Raw genomic sequence first — 8,210 nt, 5'->3', positions numbered from 1 at the left:
TGAGTGCAAAAAAAAAAAAAAAAAGAAGAGTAAAACACCTTTCTGGTGTAGATCTTCATGTTTAGGCCTGGTCCTGCAAAGGGCTAAGTAGCCTTTAAGGTACTAACCACCTTCATGTTTTGCCGGTAGGAATGAAGGACGCTTGAGCTGTTCTTGAATTAGGCCATTAGCTTGTTTTGGCTTTGGCTTCTTACTTAGTTACAGTCGTTGTGTTGCAACTGTGACTAGTACTGGCAACTAACCTGCCCTCGCTCGCTCTGTCCTTCCCAGTGTCTTTGGCTGAGGCAACAGACGGAGGCAGTGCTCATTGAGTTACCGCAGCTGAGTATGAATTAACCTTTCCTGATTTCCTGGGGAGCGCAACAGGTCTGATTTTCAGATGCCCAAATAACAAAAGATTCTGTTTCTTTTGTGAGGTCCCATTTTTCTCTGTCAGCTCAAGCTGTATATCTGGGGGAGAGACTTTCTTGAGAAAGAGAATAATTCGGGCTCGAGATGGGCTGCCCTCAATTTGTAAAGCATTCATCTGAATGAAACATGTTTGTATTCCATGTAAGAAGTGAAGAAACAAGTGACAGTTTCTGTTTCCAGTATAGCTTTTATTTTTTCCTACCCACAAAGGAACAGACAGCCGTCCTTTAAAAGGAAAGCACTTTTTTATGGCACGTGTTTGCTGGACATACAATATAAATACTTATGTTGACAGACTACGCTATTTGATTGGGTTTTTTCCTATTTATTTTCTTTACCTATAAGTATTTCAGCATCTCTACTTCAAAAAAGAACCCACCACCACAACTTCCCGGAAGATAAGGGATATGAAAAATAGGAAAATCAAATGGTAGCATCATTTTTTTTTTTTTTTAATCAGTGTATGCCTCAGCATACAGAATATTGTTGGCACTGGCTTTTTAAAGACAACTGCTGTAATAAGAGGCCTTACTTTTTATTTTATTAAATGCTATATTTATTTTTCTTTGCATCGGCAAATCTAGAGATTTTTCTTCTAAAAAAAATTCCTGGGAGGCAGACAGGATTCAACAGAAATAATCTCTGCCAGTGGCTGGGTTTAAGAAGGACTGTAATTGCCCAGCTGAGACTGCTTCACATGCAGGGAAAGCACCTCTAGCATCTCTGTGGCTCTGTGCTTGAGACAGGCTCTGGCACTAAATTCTCGGTCACTAGATACTGAAAGGTGGCAGCTGCGTTTATATCCTCCCAACTCTGGTAGGAAATGTGGAAGAGGCATATTAATATATTAAAAAACAACAACAAAAACCCCAGAAAACAGTCCTGAGAGGGGCAAGTCTTGTACATTATTTACAGGCTCACGTAGTATGTTAGGACTGACAAGAGCGTTGATCTTGCAGAAAGGAGAGAGATGAATACTGTAAAATCTCTGGAACCATCTCGGGTTTTCTGACTGCTATCCTCAGATTAAGCAATTAGTTATATATATTTTTGGAAGTATTAGAAATAGGCTGTTTCTGTTGCAAAATGCATAGGTAAATAGGTTTCAAACACTTTCATTCCAAGGTTTTAAAAGATTGGTTAATTGTCTTCATTTTTAAATTTGTTAAACGGTAAAAAACCCTATCCAGAGCTTGACTGTGATTCCCATCCCTGCAATGAAGATGTGTGAAAATGACCCGATAGCTCGCTGTGGTTTTAATGTGTTTTGGGACAGAAGCATGACAGCAGTAAAGTCAGGGAAGTTTGAGAAGCACAGAAAAGTTTATTTATTTAAGAAAAAAGAAAAAAAGGAAAAAAATAACCATACCTATGTGAAATTCCATACAGCTCCTGCACGTGCTCCTGGGAGCCTGCACGGGGGTGGATCTTACAGCGCTCTTGGGGTTTGATCACAAACTCGGGCCGGGGTTGCATTCCCACTTCTTGTGTCCAGCGCTTTTGTAAATACGTGTGTGTTTATTCTCCATCTTTGGCTACTGGTTGGCCGACTCGCGCTACACACAAATGAACTCAAGTATTTTTTTTTAGCTGTTTGTGCTGAGTTTCTCTGAGGCCAATGGCTGCACCTCGGCAGGTCTTTCGGTCAGTCTCCCCCCCATGTCCTGCCACTGAAAACGAAGCACATTCCGGTCACCACAAGAAGGGAAGTAAGTACTTGTCTCCTGTCCCCTAGTTGTAGGAAATGTCACCATAGCCTATTGTCTGTATGGCACTTATTTCCAGTATATAGTCGTTGGTGTGGCTACTGAATATTCCTCACACTGAGCGTGTAAATACATGTATTTCTTAGTCCAGTCGTGAGCAAGTCCAGTGAACAGTCAGAGAGCGCTCTGTAACACCTACCGTTAAAGACAGGAGCCAGTGTTCCTTTGCTTGACATCCAGGGCATGCACACTAATGCCAGCTTCGCCTTGCTAAACGTGATCAAGTTAGTGGTTAGATAGAGGTCCACACACCTTCCCGGTGGGCTCTTGTTCATTCATGTGCAGACATGCAGCAACTTAGTGATGGGTGATGGGGCAAGCTGATGAAGACCCATAAATACAAGTGTTCAACTTTTCTCTTTTTTTTTGTTTTTTTTTGTTTTTTCCCCTCCTCTCCCCTGACCAGGTAAATATCTTCAATTTTAGCCCCCGGTTTTCAGGAAGCAGGCAAAGGAAAACCTTTGTGTTTCAACAGAAACCATCCGAAGTTTCTTTGAGTGTGATTTGCAATTCAGGGGTCTTTAAAACTTCTCATTGCTTGTGTCTGTCCTTGAGCTGACGGGGTAATTTCTTTTTTCTGGCTGAAGCTTGCAGAATCTTGCTTATACATCCTCTCTTTGGATGCGGTTTAGAGCTGATTGCCGTAATCCTAGGCGTGCATCATGCATATAAACCATCACTGGCCTGAGCCTACTAATGGTTGCGTGCACCTTTGGTGACAAGAGCCATCTCAAAAGAAAAAATGGTATTACAGGAAAGAGAAGGAGGGATGTTTACATGCTCTTCATGGGTGCCCTTTGGGTGCCCTTTGGACTGCCATGTGGGTATGAGCCTGCAAACTTTGTTCTTGCTGCCTAGCACTTCTCCCAAGCAAGCACTTGCGTTCTGCTAGAATCTGACCCTGACTGAGGAAACTGGGGGCAATATCATTAAAGTTGATAATACGGAAAATTGCTAATTGTTTTAATAACCTGTGAGCACAGTGGCTTTGCACTGGACAGTTTCCCAGCAGACTGCACATCAGCTTCAGCATCTGTGTGTCAGGTGCCTCCTGCTCTAATTGAGTGGCACCATGTTCACAGCTGCTTGGGGATCACGCTCGGCTTCTGCGAGGCTTGCTAGTAACATTTGCCTTGCCCAGCTTACGTACAAAGCCAAAAGGACTGTGGTTGGGCACAATGGCTTGAGTTGGCAGTCATGATGCAAGTCAGAAGAGCCGCTGGGCACGTGCGCACACACCTTTGAATCACAACTCTCTGATGTTATGGGTTTACGCATGCCAGCCACTGTAACGGGGTCCGACCCTAGGATCCCGCTGATTAATGTAAGGTCCGAGTGAAGGTTTCCAATTCCTCTGTTATTAGTTCTCAGGTGACAGCTTGAGCTGGGTGCCTCCAGAGGGGGACACATACCCAATTCATGCCTCTCAATTATACCCGTACCATGCATCACCTGATCCCCAAGTCCAACCCCGAGTCGAATCACTTAATTCTGGTCTGTGGTCTCTTGATTTCTTACTGGTTTTCACTGTCACTGGGCTGGCCACCTTCTGAAGTTACTTCATGCTCTTGGAATTGTCTCCTTGGTCCTTATCTTCTTCATTCCACTCGTATCTTGTGGGAAAGGACCTGGGGGTGTTGGTCGACAGCTGGCTGAACATGAGCCGGCAGTGTGCCCAGGTGGCCAAGAAGGCCAATGGCATCCTGGCCTGTATCAGAAATAGTGTGGCCAGCGGGAGCAGGGAAGTGATCGTGCCCCTGTACTCGGCACTGGTGAGGCCGCACCTCGAATACTGTGTTCAGTTTTGGGCCCCTCACTACAAGAAGGACGTCGAGGTGCTGGAGCGTGTCCAGAGAAGGGCAACGAGGCTGGTGAGGGGTCTGGAGAACAAGTCTGATGAGGAGCAGCTGAGGGAACTGGGGTTGTTTAGCCTGGAGAAAAGGAGGCTGAGGGGAGACCTCATCGCTCTCTACAACTACCTGACAGGAGGTTGTAGCGAGGTGGGTGTGGGTCTCTTCTCCCAAGTAACAAGTGACAGGACGAGAGGAAATGGCCTCAAGTTGCGCCAGGGGAGGTTTAGATTGGATGTGAGGAAAAATTTCTTTACTGAAAGAGTGGTTAAACATTGGAGCAGGCTGCCCAGGGAAGTGGTGGAGTCGCCATCCCTGGAGGTATTTAAAAGCCGTGTAGATGTGGTGCTTAGGGACATGGTTTAGGGGTGGACTTGGCAGTGCTAGGGTAACGGGTGGACTTGATAATCTTAAAGGTCTTTTCCAACCTAAACGATTCTATGATTCTATCTGCCGGATTCAGCTAGTTCTGCATTAGCAGCATTAGTTTTATCAAAAAGTTTACTCTCGGTCAACTCTTGCAGCCTAAGGCTTCAACTACTTTAGCTACTAGTGCTAAGCTGCTAATGCTAAACGAGACTATTCAGAGAGAAGAATACAGTTAATCAAATTTCTTCTATAACACTGAGGGAGGAAGCGTATGAACTGAGAACATGCATATTGTTTGTGTGTCACCTCCTCTCTGTCCTCCACTCCTTTCAGGGGCTTGAAACAGAGAAGAGTTCTCCTAAAGAGAGAAATTAAGCAGCGTGTTACCTCTCACAGGTCTTGCTCTTTCCAATCTCTATGCTTGACTGATTTTGTCCCTCTTTCTGTGCCCTCTGTTCTTCCTGTGCTCGGTGGCTGCTAACCCAGACTGTGTAACTGGCTCCGATAAAGTGCTTGAGATCCTCGTTTCTCTGCCCTTTGAACTGCCTGTTTACAGCAGCCTTTTACAGTAAGCTTGGTCTGGAGAGGGAGTTGTCACCTCCATTTTGTGCATAACCTCCAAGAGCCCAGGGCCTGTCATCTGAAGTCCGTGCTTGCATTGAGGGCTCCCAGATGCCTCAGGCTGGTGTGACACTATGGCAAACATAAGGGAATAGTGGCAGGTTGTTGTTTTTAAAGTCAGGTCCTCTTGCTGCCGCATGTTGTGTGTGTCATTTGTGCAGCCCAGCCATAGACTTAGGGATCAGATGCAGGCGCTGCTGCTACTCCCACTGACGTCAGTGAGAATTTGGTTGTTGGCTTCAATGACAGCAGAACTGGTTGTTCAATAAGTGGGTGCTGATAGTGCCCTGGGTACCGGGGGCCGGAGGTGTCCCTCGGCTGAGTGGGTGAAAGGGAGCTGCCCATTGTTCTTGTTCTCCATCATGCAAAGCTATCCAGGTCAGAAGTGGGTCAGCGTAGCAAACATGAAGCATGCAAGTCTCATACATCCACGTCTGCTGAGATTTTTAACCTTTGAGCTTAAGGTGCACAAAGGCAATTGCTTTTTGTCACACTGTTCATATTAGTGTTAAGCAATGCTGCTAAATCAGTCTGTAGCACAGCAACAGGGGAAAAAAAGCCTCTCAGCTCTTCAGGTGTGACTCTCATAAGCTGCCGGTATCAAAGGGCTGCACGCACGCTGTAGCCTCCAGTGAAGAGAACATCTCCCTCTTGGGCAGAGCCCAAATTCAGTGGGGGGAATAACTGGGAGTTATTCTGGTGCACTGGTGCTGCGTCTGCACTGCAGATGCTGTGCGTACAGACATACGGTTCGGGAAGATCTGCAAAAGAATTCTGCAACTCTTGACTGGATCAGGATGTAACCAATGCTGAACTCCAGTTTAGTCCGAAGCAACCAGTTTACACCTATGCTGGTGTCTGCTAGATTTTTTTTTTTTTTCTTCAGGGTATCCAGACAACAGTAAACAGAGGAGGAGCCTACATTTTCATTGTTTATCAGAAATGTATCTCATTTTGCTGTACATTCCTTTTTTAGGACGTGTTATCTGTTTAAAAAAAGAAAAAGAAAAAAAGAAAAAATAGAAAAAAGAAAAAGATAAAAACAAAAAACAAATGTGTAGTGAAAAATCTTCTGTAACTTTGGATTAAGAGGTAACTGATCTTTTTAAAAAGATTACTAAGTTATTTACTTTGTAAATGTGCTGATGGCATGGATCCATCTTACTGACCTCAGCATCCTTTTTTTTAAGATTTTGGGTTTTGTTTCCAATATTAAGTTATTTTAAATTGTGGTTGAAGCAATAGAAAATTGAAATATGGATTGTGCATGACTGTGTCTTGAGTGTAAAAATATTGCAGTTTGAAACTTGGACCTAAAGTATTGCAAATAAAAGTTATAAATACCAATGGATTGTGTGACTGCAGTTTTTCCTATAGGATTTGCTGGTGCTGTTTGACAAAATAGTGTCAGGGCTGGCTGAAGATACACCAGCCTCTATCATCTGCAGAGGCAGAAAGACTTCATCTGTATGGCTGCGTGTGCCATTAGCGTATGTCATGAAACAGGACTTAACCTGCCACGAGCCCATTTTACCCTCTGCCACTATCTTGTGTCCGTGAAAGCAGACAGGCGCCCTTCCTACTGCTCCCCAGTTTGCAAAAATCCACAGTGCTGTGATTTTTTTCAGTGATGTGTTGTGTCTCCATTGTTCTGTATTTATAAAAAAACATCACCCCCTCCTGATGAATACGGGGAGTTACACAGACGGTGATTCGCCATGCTTCCTGCCCAGCGATCTTTAAAACTGCTTCTTGAACACAAGTCACTTCAGCTGTTGTACTGCTGCTCACACAAAGCTGTGATAAAATCACCTGGCCACCTGCTCAAAACATAAGTGATGCCGGAGTTAGGGGTATGTGGGCAACCTGGACTCCACTGTATGTACTGAGAGCCCACCGTTGCCTGCTGTGCTGTCTCCATAGCCATGGTCCTATCTAGTAATGCTCCATCTCTGAGGGTTTCACTTGCGTGTGCTAACAGTGGAGGAAGGGGGGGGAGTGGGGGCTCCAGCCCCCACTGGAGGTGAATGTATGCCCCCCCCCCCACTCTGTCGTATCGCAGCCTGGCCTCCGTGCCAGGTCCCGTCTCCGATTCACACATAGTTCAGTGTCCCAGTGTGAGTCCAGCTACTCGCTACCACCAGTCCTGAGCTCTGCTGAGGCTGCCCTACCTCCCGGCCCCCTGCAACTGCCCCCTCCAGCCCAGCCCCGGCGGCTCTCACTGTTGCAGGGTCCGGCGCAGGCTGCCCTCCCTGCTCAGCTGCGCTCCCTCGCCTCCAGCACCTCTGGCTCCCACTCAGCTCTTCCTCCTGCGCTGCTGGGGGGATGCGGGTAACCTGAGCAGAAGTGGGAAAGGCGGGACAGCTGCGTTCGCTAAATGCGGGGGGCTCACCAGTCCCACCTGAGGGGAAACCCTGCCGAGGGGGCATGGGCCACGTGCCAGCCAAGGGCTGCACCTTGGCCACAGAAAAGAGACACATAAAACAGACGTGTGCACACGCGTGTGCAGATGGGAAGGCTCCTTACGTAACTGTAGAACCCCCAGTCTCCCTAGCTAGCTTCATGTCTGCTACTCACGTATATATGTACGTCTGCTGCTTCCCCCTCAGGCCGTTATGTAACTAGCAATTTCTATATGTGTATTTTTAAATGTGTGTGTGTACAGACACACACACACGCAGACAGGCCCTTAGCTATGTAACAGTAGCTCTCTATAGTACATATACATATGTACACAGGGAGCAAAACAAATAAACTCTCTAGTTACCTATATATACTATAGTATGCAATGTACGTATTTTATAACTGCATAAAAATACGTATACGCACATACACCCATATATTAAAAAATACATTTATTTTAAATGGCAAGAGCGTGATGTAATTACGTACTGGTAGCTATACCGTGCATGTGTATGCAATAGGTCTCATACTACTCTAATGCTAATACTAATAAAAGTAGACCGTGAGAGAAAGCATGTCACATGGTTATAAAAGGGTCTCACAGAGAGACCCTTATGTAACTAACACGCTAGCCCTTTACCTATACAACATATATTAAATATGTCTATGTATTTACAGAGAAAGCGCCTTATGTGACTATATAGCTCACTCTAGCCCTATACATCTATATATGACATACACATACAGTGAGATCTTTATATAACTGAACAAAAGTCTCACGGTCTACCTA

The sequence above is a fragment of the Aptenodytes forsteri genome, unplaced genomic scaffold, assembly GCF_000699145.1.
Source record: "Aptenodytes forsteri isolate BGI_AS27 unplaced genomic scaffold, ASM69914v1 Scaffold107, whole genome shotgun sequence".
In the NCBI taxonomy this organism is placed as follows: domain Eukaryota; kingdom Metazoa; phylum Chordata; class Aves; order Sphenisciformes; family Spheniscidae; genus Aptenodytes; species Aptenodytes forsteri.
This window is presented reverse-complemented; position numbering follows the sequence as displayed.